At 47.3% G+C, this 21,533-nt stretch overlaps 2 long non-coding RNA genes across 2 annotated transcripts; one reads left to right on the top strand and one right to left on the bottom strand.

The window, feature by feature from the left end:
* Nucleotides 1-1,784: 1,784 nt before the first annotated feature.
* On the bottom strand, nt 1,785-11,483 carry LOC120101504 (uncharacterized). Its single transcript, XR_015683467.1, has 5 exons — nt 11,355-11,483; nt 5,811-5,977; nt 5,516-5,669; nt 2,736-2,796; nt 1,785-2,249 (listed from the first exon to the last, which is right to left on the bottom strand). It is a non-coding gene; the product is annotated as an uncharacterized LOC120101504 (long non-coding RNA).
* Nucleotides 11,484-11,956: 473 nt separating this feature from the next.
* LOC102549381 (uncharacterized) lies at nt 11,957-19,688 on the top strand. The gene is made up of 3 exons (XR_015683466.1): nt 11,957-12,451; nt 15,046-15,269; nt 18,880-19,688. It is a non-coding gene; the product is annotated as an uncharacterized LOC102549381 (long non-coding RNA).
* Nucleotides 19,689-21,533: the final 1,845 nt, after the last annotated feature.

Genomic DNA, 21,533 nt, shown 5'->3' with positions numbered 1-21,533 from the left:
TGCCCCTGAGGGGTGACTATAACCAGGACTTGAACTATACTCCAAATGGGACTGGGTGTGGCTAAATTGTCTTGTGCCTCTGTGGTTTGGGGCTGTTCCCCACATCCACCATCACCTCAGCCTGTCAGGTTTCTTCCAAGCCACCCCAGAGCTGCTGCCCCACCGTGGTCTCCAGTCTGTTGCTTGCACCTTACTAGAGGTCTCAGGTCTTGTCGGCGCCACATCCTGGGAACTGAACCGCTCCTGCCCTGGGGCTGAAGTTCTTCTCCTGGGGGGAGGGAGTTCCCTGGAGACTGCAGTGGACTGGGGAGTAGGGGGGCACGCGGACGCCTTTTGGGGAGGAAACCGTGTGCCATCCGCTCTCACTCGCTGCCAGCCAGGGTTTTCTTCCCCCAGTGAGTCTCTTAATTTTGCTCATTTATCTTAAAGAGCTCCGTAAGCCCCGTGGGGCTCCGGCGGGGGCGCCGCACGGGGGCTCAGACACACGACCCCCATGCCTGCCTCCCAGAGGAACCATCCAGCGCGGACCAAATCTCATTTTCCTACAAATAGTTTGTCAGAAGCAGCAGGGTAAGTAATAAATCACAGAGAGCGAGAGAGTGGAGAAGGAAGGGGGAGCGACTGGGAGGGGAGGGCGGGGCGAGGGCGGAGGGAGGGCTAGGGGCGCAGTCGGGAGAGCAGACCTGGAGTGGGGGCTGCGGGGACAGAGCGGAGGAAGGAGAAAGGAGGGGGGAGACAAAGAGACCGGAAAGAGGGAAAGGAAGAAAGAAGGAACCTGGGAGTTCTGAACGCCAGGGAGAAGGAGGGCTGGAAAGAAAAAGGACTGAGTGAAGAAGAAAGAGCAAGGAATGAATCAGGAAGCAGAGGGGAGGGCGAAAAAGAGGAAGAACATGAATCTAAAGGGACGTGGAAGGAGAAAAAAAGACTTCTGGTGAAGACGTGAAGCCCAGAAAGGATGGTGGGCAACACAAGGCCTCTGCTGTCCCCAACTTCCCACAGGGAATTTGAGCTATGGTGGACCCCTAACCCACTGCTCCGTCTGTGGGCTAATTGGTGTACCTGTTCCTGGCGCGCGCTAACGCCTGTGCGTGTGCGTGTGCGTGTGCACGTGCGTGCGTGCGTGCGTGCGTGCGTGCGTGTGTGTGTGTGTGTGTGTGTGTGTGTGTCTTGGAAGCAGGGAGATCCTGTATCAGGGTTACTGTGATGGAACAAGCCAATCCACTGCTCCAAGCCTCAGTTTTTCTATCTAGCAAATGGGAATAATAAGCCTCATTTGCATGTTTGGGAACAAGAGGCCCTGCTGAGCAAACTGGTGATTAAGCTAAAGGGAGCCTTCCTTGAATTGGTGCAGATGGACTTGGTCCTTGGACTCTGGGCCTGGACGATGGACCCTCCAAAGTCTGTGCTTTGTACCGCCTCTCCACACTGGGACCCAGCAGCTGTCAACACAAGCACACTCCAGGGCTTTTTGTGTTGGCTTTATCCTCCCTCAGGAAGCAGGGAATGCTAGTGCGATCATCCACTGTCAAACTCTCGGAGCTTCTGGTACAAAGACGGCTGATGGGGAGGGCCACAGCACCAGCTCTCCATTTCAAACACACAGGGCTTCAGTTCTGACCCTCCTAAAACTCCAGCTCTCCTTCCTGGTTGCTGCTAGGATATGGGAGGGGTGGGGGAAGAAGAACGTCTTTACTTGTGGGAAGTGGAGAATGCTGGGGAGAAGTGGGCAGTGACCTCAGAGTTACCCCTGCTCTTAGCATATTGCTAGTAAGTGGTGGATGGAGGTGGATGGAATTTGTTTAATTTTGCAACTACATTCATTACACACTCCTTATGGATGTAAAAAAGCAGATATTAGTCCATGCTGTGGAAATGGACAAAGATGACCAAGAATGCATACAGCCCAAGAGGGAGGTTTGAGTTTAGAGCAGTTTGTCTCAAAAGCTTATGTCCCTTCTGTGGCTGCCCAGGGCTCATCATCAGGGCGACTTGAATAGCCTCTGTGGTCTTGAAGGTCCCCACAGGTCTGAGGCACCAGGAAGTGTGAAATGATGACAAACGGACCCACATCTATGACACCTGCTGTCGTAAGGGTTTGCTGCTATAAAGAGGCTCTATGGCCACAGCAACTCTAATGAAGGAAAGCATTTGATTGGGGCTAGCTTAGAGTTCAGAGGTCCAGCCCACTGTCATCATGATGGGAAGCATAGAGGCGTGGTGCCGCAGAGTTCTACATCTGGATCCACGGGCTGTAGGGGAAGAGAGTGACAGTGGGCCTGGCTTGAACTTCTGAAACCCTGGAGTGCACCCCAGGGACACACTTCCTCCAACAAAGCCAACTGTCCCCAATAGTGCCACCCCCTGTGGGTCCACAGGGGTCACTTCACTCAAAGCATCACACCCGCCCAGCCTTTTCCTGGCCTTCCACACTCTACAGAAGGGTGCTACAGGGTACCCCACTCTAGGCATCTAGGCATTTGGGGATTCCTTGTTACTAGCACCATCCTTTAGTTGTGAGCACCAGGCCACACTGCCCTCACACAGACTCAATTCCCAGCACTCTACTTTGAGGAGGGTTTTAAGGACAAAGTCCCATTTCTCATAGCCTCTCTCATTTCAGCTCCTTGAAATCCCTCCTCCTCTTCCCCCTTTCCTTCTGACATGGTGTCGGGGAATCTCATCTCCAACTCCAGGGAGAAACAGAGTCTGGGGAACAGAGTCAGGGTCTCACCTACCTGGATCAGCTCAATGACTCTAGGCAATTTTCTTCATCTCTCCAGAGCTCAGACTCCTCAACTGGAAAATGGGGATTTAAAAAAGAAACTATCCCAAATTCCCAAGGCTGCAGTGGTGAGCATTAATGCACAAGCTGTGGAAATGCTTTACAAGTGAGAGGGCCTCTTGACTCCAGCTCCCCATCCTTTCACTTGACATAAATACCATCACTGATCCCAGGTCTGAACCCCAAGGACAGCAGGTGCCTCTGTGTTCTGCTTCCCCAAAACAACAGAATTTCAAACTCAAAGCAAGCTGTGTGACTGAATCAACTAGGGAGGCAGGGTAAAGTGGTGTCTAAGAGCTGGATAGGAGTGGAAAATTGTTTCCAAATTTCAGACCTAGTGTTGTTATCAACGTTACCTTTGAATAATCATCTTTCTTCTTTGTGCCTCAGCTTCCTTTCCATAAAATGGGCTAATAACAATGCCCTTCCCATGGAGCAGGCAGTGCATGGGCTCTTTCCTTCTCCTTCCCCTCTCCCACCCCTCCCCTTCCCCCTCTCCCTCCTCCATCCCCTCCCCCCCCCACACACACACACTCACCCACACACCATGCAGTAAATAGCTACTCTAGTTTTTGTTTTGACATTTTTAGTGACTTTTCTCCGCAATTGTCCAACAGCATATAACTGTCTTTGTCCTCTGCTTAAGCCACAGCCACACCAAAGACCTTAACTCCCTGCTTCTAGATCACCTAGCTCAGCCTAGAGCCACCCCAGGACTCTCAGCTTTGTGTACTACAGGAAGAGGCAAAGGCGCAGGCTCTGTGAGGGGACGGGATGCTGCCCAGTCACCCAGATGCTCTACCACTGAGCTAGCTCTCCTCACTCCCACCCCCCAGCACTCTACTCAGAATTATCTCAGCTGATAGGGATTTGTGTTCCCCAGGGGCTCAGGACTGAGTCCTCCAGGCCCGTTCTATTCCAGTCTTAGAAATGGAAACTTTCCTGCTCTTCCATGTTCCCCCACATCGTTTATTAAGCCCATTCCTGCACATTCTAGACTTGGGCCACACCCAATGACTAGCCCTCCCCTCACAAGCTTCTAGCTCAGGCCATCTTGTCCCTGAAGGCTCTCTTCCTCCATGAAGCTCTCCTGGACTGTCTGCCTGATGGATGGAAGGATGTTTCAAAAATCCTTCCAAAGGGCACCATTCATCTTTGGAAACTATACGCATGAGGTATTTTATCTCTTTCCTAAACTGTGCTTTCCTGTGTGTTGATATAATAGATATGGCTGACATTTTAAAGTCCATTTTCAAAACATATACTGTCTTATCTGTGGTTCCTGAATATAAAAGTCTAGAACTGCCTGACTTGCATTTTAAACCTCTGTGGGCAGAGACCTCAGTGCATCAGCAGGAGAGAGAAGGAATCCATGAGTCTAGTCTCCGAGTCCAGCAGAGACCACTGGGAGAATGCTACAGACACCACATAGGGAAAGGGCCATTTCTACACGTGTGGAATCTTTCTAGGCTAGCTTGGATGCTGCAACTCTCTGATTCCCCCAACAAGCACTGGGATTCTTTCTGCTCTCCCCTTGTGTGGCCCTGTCTTGGGATAGGTAGTGGATTTTCTGAAGGAACTTCAGACAGTTACATCCATGTGTGGCTTTGCTTTCTTTCTTCATGACTTTATAGAGAAGATCCTGCCATTTCCCATTAACTTTTGTGTTCCTTCTTTTACAGCAGCCCTGCAGTCTACTTGGCACTTAGTAGATGCTCAATAAATCCTTAAGGAAAGGGAGAAAAGGTGGAAGAGAAAGAATAGATGGGAGAGAAAGGGAAGAAAGGAAGGAAGGAAGGGGTGGAGGAAGGAGGGAAGAGGGAGGAAGAAGGGAGGAAATGCTGAGAGTTGGAAGCAATACTCAACACACGAGGCTTTCTCTATGATCTGTCAGTATGTGTCACCTAGTCATTTCAGTTCCAACAAGGGGACTAGAGCACAGACTGATGTCTTCCTGTTGCCCTGAGGACAGACCTTGTTCACTGAGTACACTGTGTGGGAGCAGTTAGCTAACAGCAGTTCACCTGTTTGTTGAACTTGACCTTGTCTGTAAAATTTATTTTTTCCAGTCAAGGTGGCTTCATGCCTGTCTTTTTTGAAAAGATGTTTTTTGTTTATTCTTCAGCAGTTTCACACATGCATGTATACAGTATATCTTGATCACTCGGTCTGATTTTCTGACAAGATGTCGGCTGGATGATTAAGATGGCTCTGATCTGCAACCTTGAGCAGGAGCCAGCAGAATAAGAAATCCATCAACAGGACTACTTGGCATAACAGGAGGTTACCAGGCAAAGGGAGAAGCTGGAGCAGTAGGGGTCTCTGGTCCTGGTACAACTGGGAACTGAGGCTCATATAGCAGGCACACAGATTCTGTCAGCTGAGACCTCAGATTCTGGGCCAGATTGCCAGAGGTCATCACAACATGGCCACGGGCAATGTGTGGACCTAAACTTGTCCTCATCCATAAAAACTTATTTTTTCAATCACGGTGCCTCAGTTTGTCTATATTGAATTTTTAAAATTTATTTGATAGCTATCTCATACACATACACACTGAATGTTGATCGTATCACACCCTCTCAGTCCCCAGGCTCTGTCCCACTGGACACACGGCTCTCCCACTGTCTCTCTCCACACCCCCACCTCCAATGAGTTCCCTTAGTGTTGCTTGCTGGATGTTGACTAATCCTGCCAGCTTCATGTTCAGAACTAAAGTCAGTTTATGCTTACTATTGAGTGTGGTTACTCCGTGTCAACTTGACTGAGTTAAAATCGTCTAGAAGACACATCTCTGGATATGTCTGTGAGGATGTTTCTGGTGAAATTTAACTGAGGAGGTGAGACTTTTCCTGAGTTGGGGTATAGCAATTTTATGGATTGGAGTCTAAAAAGAAGAAAGCCAGTTAAATTCCAGAATCTCCCTCCCCTTCCCTTCCCTCCCTCCCTCCTTCCCTTTCTCCCTCCTGTCCTCTCCCCTTCCCTCTCTCCTTCCCTCTCCCCCTCCCTCTCTCCTTCCCTCTCTCACCCTCTCTCTCCTTCTCTCCTTCCCTCTGTCTCCTTCTTTCTTCTTCCCAAATGTGAGGAGTCTATGGTTCAAGCTTCTGTTGTCATGAACGACTTGCTATACTTTCCCACTGTGGTGGGCTGTACCCTCTTGAACCATCAATAGGAATCCATTTCCTAAGTTGCTTTCTGTCAAGCATTTGTTTGAAGCAAGGAGAAAGGTAACTAATAAAGTAAGCTAAAGGTGAATTATTCAGTTGATAAAGTACCTGCCACTCAAGTGTGGGAACCTACATTCAGATCTCCAGCATCCACAGAAAAAGCTAGGCACAGTGACACACTCACTCGCACACACGCACACACGCACACACAGGATTTTAAAAGAAGCTTCTCTCTAGGAGGAAGAACATGCTTGAACATGTGAATCATTCGGCTTTAAAAACCCCCACGGTAGACGCCTCTGCACCTTTGCTTGGAAAGCCTAGGTTTTATAGTTATAAGAAAGTGGTCAGAGGTCCCTGAGTCAAAGTCAAAATGTAAAAGAGGCCAGCGAATATGGAGTGTGTGCGAGCGAGCGAGGCAGGAGCCCACTCACACTGCAGCAGCAAGAGCAGCAGATGTTGGCAGTGAGCCAGGGCTCTCTTGATAACAGAGCCTCCTCGATGGATTATTAAAAAAATCTGTTCCTCCAGGTACCTCCATTCTCTATCCTATTGGTCACCTTAATAAGAAATAAATGTCTCCAGGCCTCAGTTTCCTCTTTTGTAAACAGAGCAGGTTGAGCTAGGTGGCTGCTGAGACCCTTCCAATCCTAACATTTTATGATCTATGATTAAAACTTCAATGACATTGTTAAGCCTGCTGTCCAGAGTGTGACCCACCAACTTTCATAAAAACAATCATCATTAGCCTGTGCTAATTGGTCAATAAAACCATCACAATTTTATAGCATGAAAGTTGAGACCTGCTGACATTAACACTATTGATGAGCCAAACAGAAGTTTGGCATTACGGATAAAAATAGCTGACTGGGAACTTGGGAGTCTTATTCAAAGTGGCATAGGCTCAAAGTTGCTGTGACTGAAATAAGAGGAGTTAATAGGACACTGACCCACATATAAAACAGTCTCATGGTTGGAAGAGCACAAGGCAGTCAACTTTGAAGTGTAGGGCTCCCAGGATTGGGAATGATACAGAAAAATTCAGAGGTTGCCTATCCCACTAAAGGGCTATGCCATGTCTGGACTGGGGTCTAGGCCACCTATGGGCAGTGACTCAAGACTAGAGCCCCAAGCTTAGTCAGTGCTCTAGCTCCTGTACTCCTCATACCTAGGTATACATACTCATTTCTCTCTCTCTCTCTCTCTCTCTCTCTCTCTCTCTCTCTCTCTCTCTCTCTCTCTCTAACTGTACTTTCTCCTTGAGCTTGATAGGATTCTACTGACATTTTAGGCTCACCTTTGAGATTTTTTCCTGTTTTATGTTACTCCGCTGAAAATCAAATAAAGGTTGTGTAATCTTACCATCTACTAGGTGCCAAGTAATTTCTGTACGTCAACACACTAAACCCTTAACAAGGGGATAGGGGAGATTAGACCTCTTACTTATCACTACATTATTCCTGCCCATGAAGATTAAATAGCCTGCCACAGTCATATGCTGATAACTGTCAGAGTCAGGCTCAAACTCAGGTGTGCTTCCTTCTGAAGTCCTTACGCCGGCACTGAGAGTTCATCTGGGGCACTTGTGCCCTGGAGTTTATTCTTACCACTGGACTCCAGAAATTACAACGAAGTGGGCATTTTATCATGTATCCATGAACAAAGTTGATATGATATGGGATATATTAAAATGCTACTGCTGCTGCTGTTGCCAATGATGATGATGATGATGATGATGATGATGATGATAAAAATAGAATAGCTTTCTCCCATCAGCACAACCTCCTATCTGTAACATATAACCTCAGTTACAGGGATATATAAACTCAAATTATAAACACTGACTTTCACAATATTTCTTTTACCAGCAGTCCATCACCTACCACTGACCTAACAGCCCACGATTCCCCTGAGCTGCTCACTCTCCGTGCAGGGTTTCAGGTGCCTATCGGTCTCCATGCTTCTCTACTGCTTTCTTTTGTGCCCCAGGAACATCTGTCCTTCTTCCCACTCTGCCTCTTCCCTTCAGGAGCTAGTGCAGCCAACTTTAAAGTGTAAAATTGTCTGTAAAATTAACCCTCTTTTAATATCTTAGAAAATAAAAAGAACAGTCTCTGTGCCCACAACTACTTTTTCCATTTAATCATTCTTTGGTTTCTCTCCTTGAATTCTTTTCTCATTGTCCTATTTCTGAACCAACATGGATCTTAATAGTGACTGACACACACAAGAGCACTTGCTCAAGTGAGCTGTCTGAATCATGAGGAGATACACGTTGTAAAGAAACCGAGCTGCCTGTAGAGTCCTTGAACCCCCCAGTGGCCTTCTTTACCCCCTCCCCCCAGAGTCTACCCCATTGACTCTGCTTCATCTATCTAGTTCTGCCAGAGGTTCTCAGGGCAAGCATTAGAGCTGACAGGGTGACAGATCCAAGTCTCAGATGCGCCATTTAACTGCTTGTGGGCAGCATTGTATGACACCCCTCTTATTCCAGATGCACAGAACCTTAGTTATTCTGACTGTTGATCTTAGAATTGTAAGTAGCATTTGTAATGTTTTTCTATCAAAGCTTGGGACTTCTGAGTTCTGTTGAAACTTTAATTCTTGCTTTTGAGAACTTGGAACCAACCTGGTAGTCATGGAGGAGGGCCACTGAAGCTTTAAAAGAGTTAATAGCCTGGAAGTGCCAGGCCTTTGAGTATAGGATCTATTCAGAGCTCCCCTAATGTTTTTCTTGTGATCCACACAGAGTGAGGTTCCTTCAGAGTTTGCAGCAGCAGTCACAAGAGAAGCAATAGTGCCCAAGATAATTTCTCTACCCCTTAGAGGCTGTCAACTCTAATTGGATCCTCTATCTACCTGTGTATCTGGAGGGACTAGGTTCTCCCTTCCCTCGCTGTAGCCTTCCCTCGCCATACCTTCTTATCCTTAAGTATGAAAAGTGTATAGAAGTGAGACCAAAATGAAGCTTAAAAAAAAACAATTAACATCTGGAAGGCAGAAAGAGGAGAGTGCAGAAATGGCCTGGAGGTGGTTAAGTCAGGAAACAGAGCAGCAAAGTGCAAAAACCTTCAGGAGAAAGAATCCTGATGAAAGAGGGGTATTGAAGACAATTGGTACTCAATAATGCACAGCCCAAAATCACAGGTGTCAAGGCAAGGGGACACCCAGAGGACTGTGCCTTCCAGACCCCCAGAAAGGGGACAGTCACTTGCAGATGCAGCAGGGGCGGGCTCCGGGATGCTATGTAAATGAACCAAGACCAATTCTAAATGCACCAGGGAGATGTGCTGGTTAAGAGGTCCCTGAGAGGAAGAATTCAAGGAATTCAAGATAACTACATAACTACCCACCCCAGACGTCCTGTCCTGTCTGCAAGCTGGTTCTCACAAGGCAAGTCTTCCAGAAGTGGGACAGCCTCGCTGACCCTGGCCGATATTTTATCAGCCCACGCCAGATTCTGATGAGCAGCGAAGCACTGATTATTGTCACTGATGGCTGTGGTGTCCTATTTGCAGTAGCCTCTGGGGAAGAAGAGCCACAGTCTTCTTCAGAAACTCATTTCAAGTCCTAAACTTCTAGCCTGAGACTTCTCTTTTGTCCTCAATCCCATTCTCGTCACTGAAGATGAAGAGAAAAGGTCCCCAACTCCAAAAGTCCCCATGTGGGATATAAACACAGTGTGACTTCATACTCTGACTTTTCTTCTCCTGAATGACTCCAGATTGTTTTTCCCTGAAAATGGCAATCTTCCGGCCAGGAAACAGACCCGGTACTGTTGGGTGATGGGAGCAGAGTCCTGCCTGGTGCCCAGCCTTATCTTTTAACACAGTTCACCTGACCTTTTGGCATGACCGCTCTGAGCCCATTCAGAAGGGAACAGCATAGTAAGGTAGCTCACATAAGTTTACATTAGTTCTAGGGGGCATCTGAAGCTTCAGTGGGTACCAGATATGCAAGTGATTCACAGACACGCATGCAGGCAAAACACCAATACACAGAGAGTGAAAATTTTAAAAAAAGGCTGCCTTGCAAACACATCACCTAACCTACATATACCCCAGGGTACAGACAATTAGCCACCGCTGGCGACTCTTCTGCACTGTGGGTACTGCTCACCTGAAAGCCAGGCACCACTAGGAAGGTCTAAATGAGAGAAAAATAAGTGACTCTCATATGCACACTGACCGTGCATTTCTATCGATGCCCACATAGACGTCTGTGTTTGGACAGTAAGTCAAACACAGATAGGAAGGAACATGTGTGGTCATTGGGGGGCGGGTGGAGGATGGGATGGGGCAGGGTGGGGGCAAGAGTGGGGGTGGGGAGAAACAAGGAGAGTTGAGTGAAAACCTCCAAGCGAACTAGATCAGCTCTTTGGAAAGTAAACTTATAAAGTTGAAGACCAGAGCTGGGGATTCAGTTTAGTGATAGATTGCTTATCTTACATGCAGAAAGCCACAACATTCTGCCTAGGCCAAACCTGCCACCTCACTACCATGTATTTTGGCACACAGGACAAGAGGAATAGAGGCAGCTATGGCTGTCACCTGGAGGGTATTTAGCATACCCTTAATGTAAAGAAAGAGAGTTAGTTTGCAAGCCAGGGATGTTTCCCCAGCAAAATCTCATGGGCAGTACACTGCAGCTTATGGGAAACGTTCCCTTCAAAATGGCTTTTCTTGTGGTGGGAAGACATATAGAACACTGATAACGCTGGAGAGAACTGGAAGAGCTTCAATTTCACTCATACTTTACTCACTTATTCAAAGGCCTTTGGGAAGCCTCACTTGACAGCCAACCAAAATCGGGCAGATTCCCCTCATGTTATTACAAATTGCTCTTTGAGGAAAGTTAGAAAAAAATTATGGTGGTATTAAGCACAAGAAGCCAGCATCAGAAAGACAAATTTCAAGTGTTTCTCTCATACGCTGAACCTAGATTTTTTTAAAGTCACATGAAGCTAGAAGGTGAATTATTTAATGAAATGAGAGGGGTCCTTAGGGTTGAGGGTAGGTTAGGGGTGGAGGCAGAGAGGATGATGGGAATCGATATAACACAGTGCATTGTGTATGTATGAAAATGTCATAATGAGATATATGTGTGTGTCTGCATGGTTATGTGCATGTGGGTGTGAGTGCCCATGGAGGCTGGAAGAGGGCGTCATCCACTGGAGTTAGGCTTGCAGGTGGTCGTGACCTATCTAACACGGGGGCTTGGAACTGAACTTGGATTCTCTCTGGAGACCGAACCCAGGGCCTTGCGCTTCCTAGGCAAGCGCTCTACCACTGAGCTAAATCCCCAGCCCCTGATCAGAAAAACTCTTATTCCTGAAAAGTAACCAGAAATGCCACGAGAGCACAGAAATTTTCGTGTGGAGACTCACCCAAGGGTTTTGAACTCACCCACGTCTTTTGAAAACATCGGATCTTTTGCTGTCATCAATCAATAAGTCCAAGACCGGCCGTTGAAGTTTGATAGGTCTTGTGAATCTCTGGTCAACCTGAACTCATTATGTAGCACAGGCTTGCTTCTGTTAGTAAATGCTAATTAGCTGGGCAGTGGTGGTGCACACCTTTGATCCCGGTACTCAGGAGGCAGAGGCAGAGGCAGGCAGAGTTCTGTAAATTTGAGACCAACCTGGTCTATATATAGTGAGTCCTAGGACAGCCAAGACTACACAGAGAAACACTGTCTCCAAAAAAAGAAAGTTAATTAAAAAAAGGATGTATAGATAGTAAAATGTTTCTAGAACTCCAGCTTGTAGTATTTAATATTAGAACTGGACTGGTGTAGTGATGGACGCCCTTAAATCCAGCACTTGGGAGTTAGAGGCCAGCCTAGTCTGCATAGCAAACTCCAGGCTAGCCAGTCTTAAAAAGCGAAGTATTTGTAAGGAACGTATCTTAAAAAACATTCGTGAAACGGAAATAACGCCATGCCTGTGCTTGCCCCCTGGAGGCTATTAGAGCGGACCTCTGAAGCAGGATTCCACCACCCACCCCACCCCCAGCTCAGAGAGGGGCCTGGCCCTCGGCCAGCCGTGGCACACTAGAGAACTCACCCCAAGGCAGTCTGATGAGCTAGTGTACCGGCCCCAAGCTCTGAGTCCTGAGAGCGCAAATCTACCGCCCAATGAAATGATACAAACGCTGGAACTTTGGGAACGGATCCCAAGCTCTCACTGCCGTGCTCCCGAGACAGAGCCCTGTTGATACCCACCAGTAAGAAGACTTGAGTCTGTGCGTGGCCTCAGTGACCGTTAGACTTCCGGCGCTGTCGCTGGCCCCACACATACTCGCCCAGCAGTGCCAGCTGCGCTCCCAAAGACCCCTCGGATCTCCCTCAGTGCCAACTTCCCAGCCTGCCTCAGCGGAAGGACTTCCTGGAAGACACTGGTGGAGCTCAGAAGCATCCTCACGGGAGAAGTTTCCCCAGTGGAACCCAGCAGCAGCATTTTGCCCGAACAACTCCACCCTACCCGAACCCCGGCCCGCGCTTGGTAAAATGTCTGCTTAACTTCTATATTAGCATAATATTATAAGGAAGGTTCGTGTGCATAAACCGACCATATTCGAAAGACGGATGTTGTGTGGACATCCTAACTGCAGAGGCTGCTCCTATAGGCTTTGCTCTTCAGTGTTAATCACAACTGTAGCCTTTAGGACTGGAGAGGTGGCGGGCTTTGCCTAGGATCAAGCATCATTGTTGCCAAGGGCCAGAGCTAACAACTACAGTACCCTGTCTCCTGGTGCCCTAATGCCACCTTCTTACCTTCTCAGGCACTTTTGAACTCGGGAACAAAAATTCCTATAGCTTGCGCTCACAGTCTCGGGGCGAAGTACTCTACTTCCAGCTCTGAAACTTTATTTTAAAGATATCTGTTTATGAGTACACTGTAGCTGCCTTCGTGCACATCAGAAGAAGGCATTGGATCCTATCACAGATGGTGGTGACACCATGTGGTTGCTGGGAATTGAACTCAGGACCTCTGGAAGGAGCAGTCAGTGCTCTCAACCTCCGAGCCATCTTTCCAGCCCCTGAAACTTTTTAAAAGGCTATTGACACTTCCAAAAGCGTGCTGGCACTGTCTCAGAAGGGACTCCAGAGGTCGGCGCCAGAATTTACCTGGATCCCTGTGCAGGGTATAGTGTAAGCAACTTAAATAAACCCCTTAGCTCCTTGTAAAAAAAAAAAAAAAAAAAAAAAAGAAAATGTCATAATGAACTCCATAACTTTGTGTAAGAAGTAAACTCTAAAACAAGCGAAGGATTGTACAAATCCATCCTTCAAGGTGGAAGTGAAACTAAAATGAGGCAGCTTTTGTCATGAACTTCACACACCTTTGGTGTAGAGCCCCATGCGACTGCCAAAGAACTTTGTCAGAGATCTAAGCCCAAAGTTACTGTCGGTGCTGTGTTTAGCTTTGTAGTCCAGAAATGCCAACAAGACACCTCACATGGCCATGCCATTGACTGGAGAGTGGAGCTGGGACTCGCTGTAAGGCTCATCTGGTTCTACAGGAAGAGTGAGATGTGGAGACATTGTTTAGCTTCCTGCTTTCATCCTCTTTAAAGCTGCACTCAGTATCTTTCAAACCAAGTAACCAGGAGAGCTCCTGTGAACATGGTCTCTCTCTCTCTCTCTCTCTCTCTCTCTCTCTCTCTCTCTCTCTCTCTCTCTCTCTTTCTCTCTCTCTCTCTCTCTCTCTTTCCTGGACATAGCCCAGCCAAGGTTGCAAGCATTGGAGGCTCAAATTGCCTAATCTAACACTTCCTTTCTGTTCAACAAAACCAGCCAAGAGAGCAAACTCTTCCTTTCCAACAGACAGCACGTGTGAGGTGTAGAGTAAGCAAGGCAAATCAAGGAAGGGGTGGGGAGTGTGGTGGCTTTAGGGGACTTGTCCCATGGATCCCCTTCTCCTAGGACTAGGGGAGTCAGTTTTTGACACCAGGCTGTAGCTCACTGCAAAAGTTGCAGTTCCCTGTGAGTTAGCTCCAGAGACAGCTTTGCTGTCTGAGTAATTAACCAACAGTTGTTCCTGCTTTGTGGAACATGGACCCAGCAGCCCTTCGAGATCCTGTGGGGACTTTTTCAGTCTGATTGGCAGACATTTGGCAGGAAGGTACAGCTTCTGCAGTGCCTGACTGAGGGGATGGAGGATGATCCAATTTATTCTCCCTGTCTGAAATTGCACTTACCCTGTACCTCTGAACTCCTCCCTTGGGCCACTCCCAAATGTGACTGTGGCCACCCATGCTGAGAATAGACCATGCTATTCCCATGATGGGGTCCAACTCAGACAGGATGCTCATTGGTGTATGAGGCTTTAGATCAAATCCTAAAGCTTTAGAACTTAAATTCTAGTGTGTCTAAACTGGACGGAGCCAGTTATACAATGAGACCAACCAATGAGGACAACATTATACAATGAGAAGACTCACCATTGTTATATTGAAGGACACCCAGCTGCCCAGGGCAGGACAAAGATCCTCTCTTACTGTTGATCAAATCCCATTAACAATTGACCCTTCCCCAAATCCTGCAAGATGTCCAATCCTTACAATCTGAACCCACATGGTCTCCTTGGAAAAGTCTTTCCTCATTATTTAAACAACCATTTTTGTGCCTTGAATACTAACATTTTATTTCAACACATAATCTAATGTTAGGTATTAAAAATCCATCAGGTGCAACTTGGAAGAGTTCTGTTGTTATCCTTCTGTCCAAACCTACATAATTATGAGTAGTTTTGGCTCTATCTGTCTTTTACATTCTGGATGTGAATCTTTTGGGCAAGTTAAATGGAACATGCTTTCCAGGTCATGGACTATAGAGGAAATAACTGCAAGTTAGACATGAAGATAAGCAAGATTCTACCATGTAGGATGCTTCCCTCACAGACTCTTAGGGAGTAGACAGGGGAGCATAGCTATCCGTCGTCTGTCCTCAACTCTGTTCCCAGGAACTGTAAGCCTTTCTTCTTGAGCTCCTTCAGTCCACTTCCAAGGGTATTATATCTTTGTTCTTCCTAAGGGTGAAGAGTACCTTGCTTTTCTCTGAAATTCATCTATCAATGTTAATCATTTTATACAGTGCCTTTCCAGTGTGTCAACGGCCTCTTAGGTCTGTGAACCGAAAAACTGCCTTCAGGTTTCCACATTCAGCGTGGCCTTGTCAGGGAACCTGGCTAACCCTGGTGAAGAATGAAGAAAGGACAGACACACAGGCAATCTGGAAATCTGGAGTCAGGAGTCAGATACCAACTCCCATGGCAATGTGAAACTTTAGCACCTTTCTTATCTACAGCACAGGCAGGGGTAAGGAAGCTAGTCCTCGGTAGGGGGTTCTGTAAGTGAGCAAGTTTGGGAGGAGGAGGGGGAGGAGGAGGGGGAAGTTGTTATTAACTTTTGCACACATTGCCAAATTCAAACTTACACCAGAGGAAGGCTTTGCTAATTTCTCATGGGTCCGAGGCCTTGGTCCTTGACCTGGCTGTGCCCATGTCAACAATACTCGTTCACTTACAGCTTCACTCACTCTTTGCACAGTCACTCAAAGCTCCCTCAGTGCTCAGGGGACCAAGTCACCAGACACACAGCTTGCTGATGGGCCTTTATTATGCTCAGAGTAGAAAAGAACCTCTGTGTCCCAACCAGCAATGTCTATCTATCAGCATTAGGTGTTGTCAGCAACCTAGGCATTCAGAAACTCAGGGTCTTCTTTTGCTCCAGCTGAAATGCCTGTCTTGTCATCTCTTCAAGCCCCTCCTCTCTTGTACACTTACCTACATCTTCCTCACTTCTGAATGTTGTCTAGGGATAAGGAAGTTGATCTTTGAGGGAGCATGCCTTGTTAATCCATTCCTACTCAGTCAACTTCTGTCCCTCCCTACCCCCATTCCAGGGCATGATAAGACGTGGCTAGAATGATTGCTTAATGAATAAGCCCTTGCACACTGAATTCAATGGTAGAATGCTGAATTCAATGCAGAATGGGATGGCCAGGGGGAGGAGGCAGTAGTAGAAATGAGCTGAATATTGAGAAAAGAGCAGCAGAAAGTTCTCTTCCCTAGAAGGGTAACAAGGGGCAGCATAGGGCAGGGAGGAGCAGAAGGAGCATTGGACAGTAAGGAGGGAGGGAAGCAAGGCCAGATATGACCATGGGTGTGCCTCTTGTTTGGGTTCTGGCATAGGGGAGATATAAAAGAGAAAGATGGAAGGACCAACACATGTGTTGGCATGACTCCTTGTCCATGAGTTCCAAAATGGAGTTTCCAAATTACTTGAATAAATACTCAATACAGAGCCTCACTGTTCCCCCCTTCAAGGAGGACAGGGACCTCTTATTAGGAATGGAGTCCCAGGCTGTGCCCTGTGACTCAGTGTGCATTTAGCCAGTTCTCCAGGTGAACGTGTGTCCGTGAGAACCACCCTTCCAGACAGCTTCTCTAGGTTCCTAGAGCAGATGGAATTATCAGGACGGGAGCTCAGAGTACTGAAGTCTAGGAGAGCCTTTAAAACCTCAAATCCTTGGGGAAACTTTCTGGGAAGATGAACATTTTTTCTCTTTTGTAGGATAGAATTATATGCATGCATGTGTATCAGAACTCATGAACAGAGCTCTTCTAAGGCATGCGCTATATATATATGCTGTCATGAATTGGCAATACTTTCTAAAGAACACAAATAATTCTTTCCTTGGTGACATGTTAAGATGTCACCGCTTGTCTCTTACACACAAACTCACAGATACACCATTCCAAAGCCATGATTTGTAACATGTAAGTCAAAGTTCCTGAGTGTTCCTTTGACAATCGTCAAATAACCCTAGTGGATAGCAGAGCACAGAACAACCTAAGCCCCTCCTGCAGGTGCTTGCAATCAATTTTGTGGATTTGTGGAAACCCCTGTGAGAGCCCATAACTATGTGGAGGACAACATGCAATTCTCTGTGTCTCTCTACAATGCACGGTCTGGTTTGAAACACGGGCTATGGGCCTGTGTAAGGAGGTATGCTATAACTGAAGTGTGGGTACTTCAACAGCTAGACATGTCTACGTCATCTATGGAGAGGCAAACAGGAAACATGGCAGTTTCTGGGAGGTCAGATGCTTCTGAACTAATTCTCCAGAGTCTCCCTTCTGCTTGAACCCCACAGTCTCCCTTCTGCTTGAACCCCACAGTCTCCCTTCTGCTTGAACCCCACCCTTGCTTTAGTGGAATCTCAAAAATACCGAGTGGCCTCCACAGCCTCACACATTAGGAGATGAGACTTGAAGCCATGTCTAGTCCTCTTGGGTACCAGCTCTTTCCAGATGCCACTGTGCCTATCAGGCATTAAGCTGAGGCCTCCCCTCTGTTGTCAATTTGCCAGAACCAATCAGTGGCCATATTATGTAGCACTCATTCAAGTGTCTCAGAACAGAACCCCCGAGCACCCTGGGTGCATGCAATGTCCATGCAATTGCAGGCACAGACAGCCAATTGGAGGGCACAGGTGGCTGGTGCCTCCTCAGAAAGAGGAGCCACAGTGTGTGTGTGTGTGTGTGTGTGTGTGTGTGTGTGTGTGTGTGTGTGTGTGTGTGTGTGTGTGTAGGGAGGTGGGGATAATTTAACTCCAGGAGATGAGGGCATGGCAAGTCTCACTGCCCCTCCTTCTTTGCCAGGGCAACCCAGGATGTCAGACAACACTGTGGCTGCCTCATTATTAGGCTGCTCTGCCATTGTGCTAGGGATAATAGTTTCCAGCCCTGGTTTTGTGTGGGGCTGCCAGCCAAAGTTATTAACCACAGGAGCTGCCTTTGAGGGACATCCAAGAGAGAGGTGAAAGGTCACCTGGAGCAGCTAGGGGAGCGGAAGTGGGAGGGAAAGGCAGTACAAAAGAAAGGGATGAGCTTCTGTCCCCTTCACCTCCCCCAAGAAACCTTAAACAGAGCCTGGGCCAGAGGGAGACTTGAGTGGGGAGGGGTCAGAGGAAGAACCTGGTGCCAGTGCTGTGGAACAGAGAAGAAGTTGGCATTTGAGGCCATCTTGAGAGTCCTCAGAGCTTTGAGGCACACTGGGGCAACAGCAAAGGGAGGAGAAAGCAGAGACTGGGCCTGGGGCTTTTCGACTCACATGGTCTGCCCTCAAAGGAGCCAACTATGTAGACCAGAATGTTCCAGTTCTGAAAGAACAGTCTGCCACTCTTCACAGTGCTGCCCAAGCTAGCCTGGTAGCATTAGAAGCTGGACATGATAATAGCTGGGAGATCCCTGCCTGAGTGTGTGGCCCCAGGAACAGGCCATGAACAGAGTTGCAGAAGTTTTGTTCTTTGTACAACGATGCCTGTTTTTAGTAGGTGTGGAAACCACCCTACTCAGGGACATGACCTGCCAAGGGATGGATTGGACTGGAACTTGGGGATTACTTACTTCCTGCCCAGAGAAAACTAGGCCTCGGGCATTGGGCTGCAGCCTCCATTCGAGCCCTAGGCGTCACAGGTCCCGTGGCTGGTGGACAGCAGAAGGTGTCAGTACTGTCAGCTGCCAAATGCCTGGTATTGAGGACCATGGCTTTGCATGACTCTCAAGAGAAGAGCAGAGGCCACTGTCCCCTGAGCTGTCACTACCATAGCCAGCCCTGCCAGCCCAGCAGGAGATGCTCAAACAGAATTCACTGCTCAGAACAGGGTTAGAAAACCCTGAGCCCCAAGGAGGTTCCTGGCTTCAGAAGTGAGGCACCTACACCACTGTTGCTTCTCCAGCTACCTTACAAAGGTCAGGAGGGGAGGGCAGTGCAGGGAGGGTGTGGTGAGAGGCTGAAGTCCAAGACTGTAAAGTTGAGCCTATAGGAGGTTGATAGAAAACAGTGAGTGATTCCATTCAATGACTGTTTAAGGTTCACATTGTAATCTCTAACTTCTTGCACATCTCTATCCTGATTCCAGAGATCTGCCTGGTGTGCCTTCTTCTACGGTATGCAGGCCCTCACTCCCGAGACTCCAAGACTGAACAAACATAGCGTTCTCCATCTATTACCGTCTACCCTACTCCAGAAGTCCAGCTCTGACCATTCTAGATCTCCCCACTACCCCGACACCCGTCTAGGCCCCCTGCAAGCTTGTCTGCTCTCTGATATCTCTCCCTGCCCCGATGCTGGCTCCCCTGCCTGGGAAAGCCCAGACTGTGCTTGGGCAGTGCAGCTGGTCCAGGGATAAATACCTGGGAGAACCTTGTTTTAAAACAAATTCATGATGATAACTGATACCCCCCAACACACACACCTGTGAGAGAGACATCACAGTCTTCCAAATTGCTTAACTTATATTAACTTAGTCCTTCTGAACATCCTTATGGTCCAAAATAAAGGACACCCATCTCATACTCTGTACCCTAAATTTCTCTCCGGAACTCTGCAGATACCTTAGCCCTGGTCTGAATTGCAGAGAGGATTTCAATATACTTTGTTTTCCTTCCAACATGTTTCATTCTTACAGCATTCCAATTCCATAGACTGCTGAACTTCATGAGGTGAATGATTGTGTACGGGGAAAGGGCTCAGCCTGGGGACCTGTGACTGCCAACTGTTCCAGGTCTACTCCAACCCAGTCCTTAATAACACCTAAGAGGGCCAAACTTTCCAGACTTTAACAACAAATGGATTCACAAACCACCACCACCAGAAGTGGGTGGAGGTAGCAAAAAGCAAAGAAAATGCTAAAAAAAATAAAATAAATAAAAAGTAAAGCAGTCTGTATCTGCATTCTCATTAGGAGGGACATGTGAGATGAAGCGCGTTGTGTTATTAGGCATCCTCTCGATTCAGTAAGCACAGGCTGAATAAATTTATAAATATCAGCATTAAGTGAGATTTAACAGGGAGCTGTTTATCTTCTCCTGTCAGGCAGGAGGTAACAGTCTCAGTGTATCACTCACCAGCTCTGTAGTCCGCACCCCCCCAACACCCCCATCCTGGTCAGAGTCTGCTGCAATTGGGTCTGGGGGTGGGAGGGCTACACCTCAGAGAAATGTCATCTTAGCAAGTTCAGAGTAAGCTCTGTGCAGAGGACGCTCAGGAACACACATCCTGGAATTGTATTCTAGTTCCTTCAGCTCAGCCAGCATCTGGGTAACCTTGCCATGTAACGTTTCTAAAGCACATGGATATGACTTGAATAACCCCCTAAAACAGTGAAATTTAATACCCACTGGGAGGTATTAAGAAGCGTATCTTGGCAGAACCTGTAAAAACTGGTTAGGTAATGAGCTCTGTGAATGGTTTAAGCCATTTGAAAATCAAGGAATTGTTGAGTTATCTCCAGAGCAGTTTAGTTACAAAGGCCAGTTTGACTGCCTTTTGTGTGTACCCCTCTCACATGTGATGTCCTATGTCACCTTAAGATTCTAGATTTCCACTAGCAAAATGAAGGCCCATAACCTTGGATTACTCTAGATTCTAGAACTGTGAGCTGAAGAAGCATTTATTCTCTGCAAACGAACCAGCCTACCACATTTGGTTACAGCCCCAACTGCGGCTGCTTGAAATCAGTGCCTGCCCATAGAGCTATGGAGAGCACCACAAGCTGTTGTTTTCCAAGAGACAGGTACATAACAGGGCCACAAATAAAAGGTCTCATTAATTACTTAATGTGGTTCCTGGACTCTGCTATACTCGGTGGACCATTATAGAAACAGGTGAAGGGGAAGACCATGAAGCAGAGGGCTGAAGCCCCAAGAGCTTTCTTCCTGGCTCTTCCAGAAGCAAGTAAGGGGCATTTCACAGATGACTTCATCTTATAAGCGTCTGTTTCCTTTTATTCTGCTCTTGAAGTTCCTGTAAGATCAAGGCCTAGGTAATGATTGCCCGGGGAATCTATATGCAATGAGTATTGAGTGCTGGATAAAGAGAAGGCTGCCAAGGACTGAGGGCTTATAACAGATGACATTGAGGTTAAGAACATATGACCTATGGTCCCTTTGTGGTACCTATGGCCCTTTTCTGCTTTGACTAGATTCTAGTACAAGCTGGGACAATGTATGGGCTCCTAAAACCTTCCCAAAAGCTTGTGTTCTACCTGGTCCTCTGTTAGAGATCTAACATTCTCCCTATCACCCCAACACACAGAATGAAATCTTTACCTCTGGTTTGTCTTGAAGTACATAAACTACCAGATAAGGATAGAGTAGAGCAGCAGGTCCCCTGAAAAGAGCTTCTGAATATCAATCAATATAAATATTCAGATTTATACAAAGGCTTGAACCCTTACAAAGTCCATACAGAGTTCATGAGAAAGGAATATATCCTTGTTTTTCCACGCATGCAAGTGATATCCACAGGGTGTTTCCCATCACAGGGCAACTGTTCAACACCATTTCTTACCTCCCCCTGATGAGGCCTCCAGACCCCAAGGATCCACCCATCTCTGAAAGCATTTTCACAGAGCTGTGGGTGGATGGCACATGACAGACATGTGCAATGGGAATGCATTGTGTACAGTGACCACACTGCAGGCTGGGAATCATAGGTGACCCTTCTACCTATTCCACAGATGGCTAATCTGAACCAGACTGTCCTTTCTAAGAATAGAATAAATAAAAATGT

Source organism: Rattus norvegicus, chromosome 3 (assembly GCF_021556685.1).
Source record: "Rattus norvegicus strain SHRSP/BbbUtx chromosome 3, alternate assembly SHRSP_T2T, whole genome shotgun sequence".
Taxonomy (NCBI): domain Eukaryota; kingdom Metazoa; phylum Chordata; class Mammalia; order Rodentia; family Muridae; genus Rattus; species Rattus norvegicus.
This window is presented reverse-complemented; position numbering and strand designations above follow the sequence as displayed.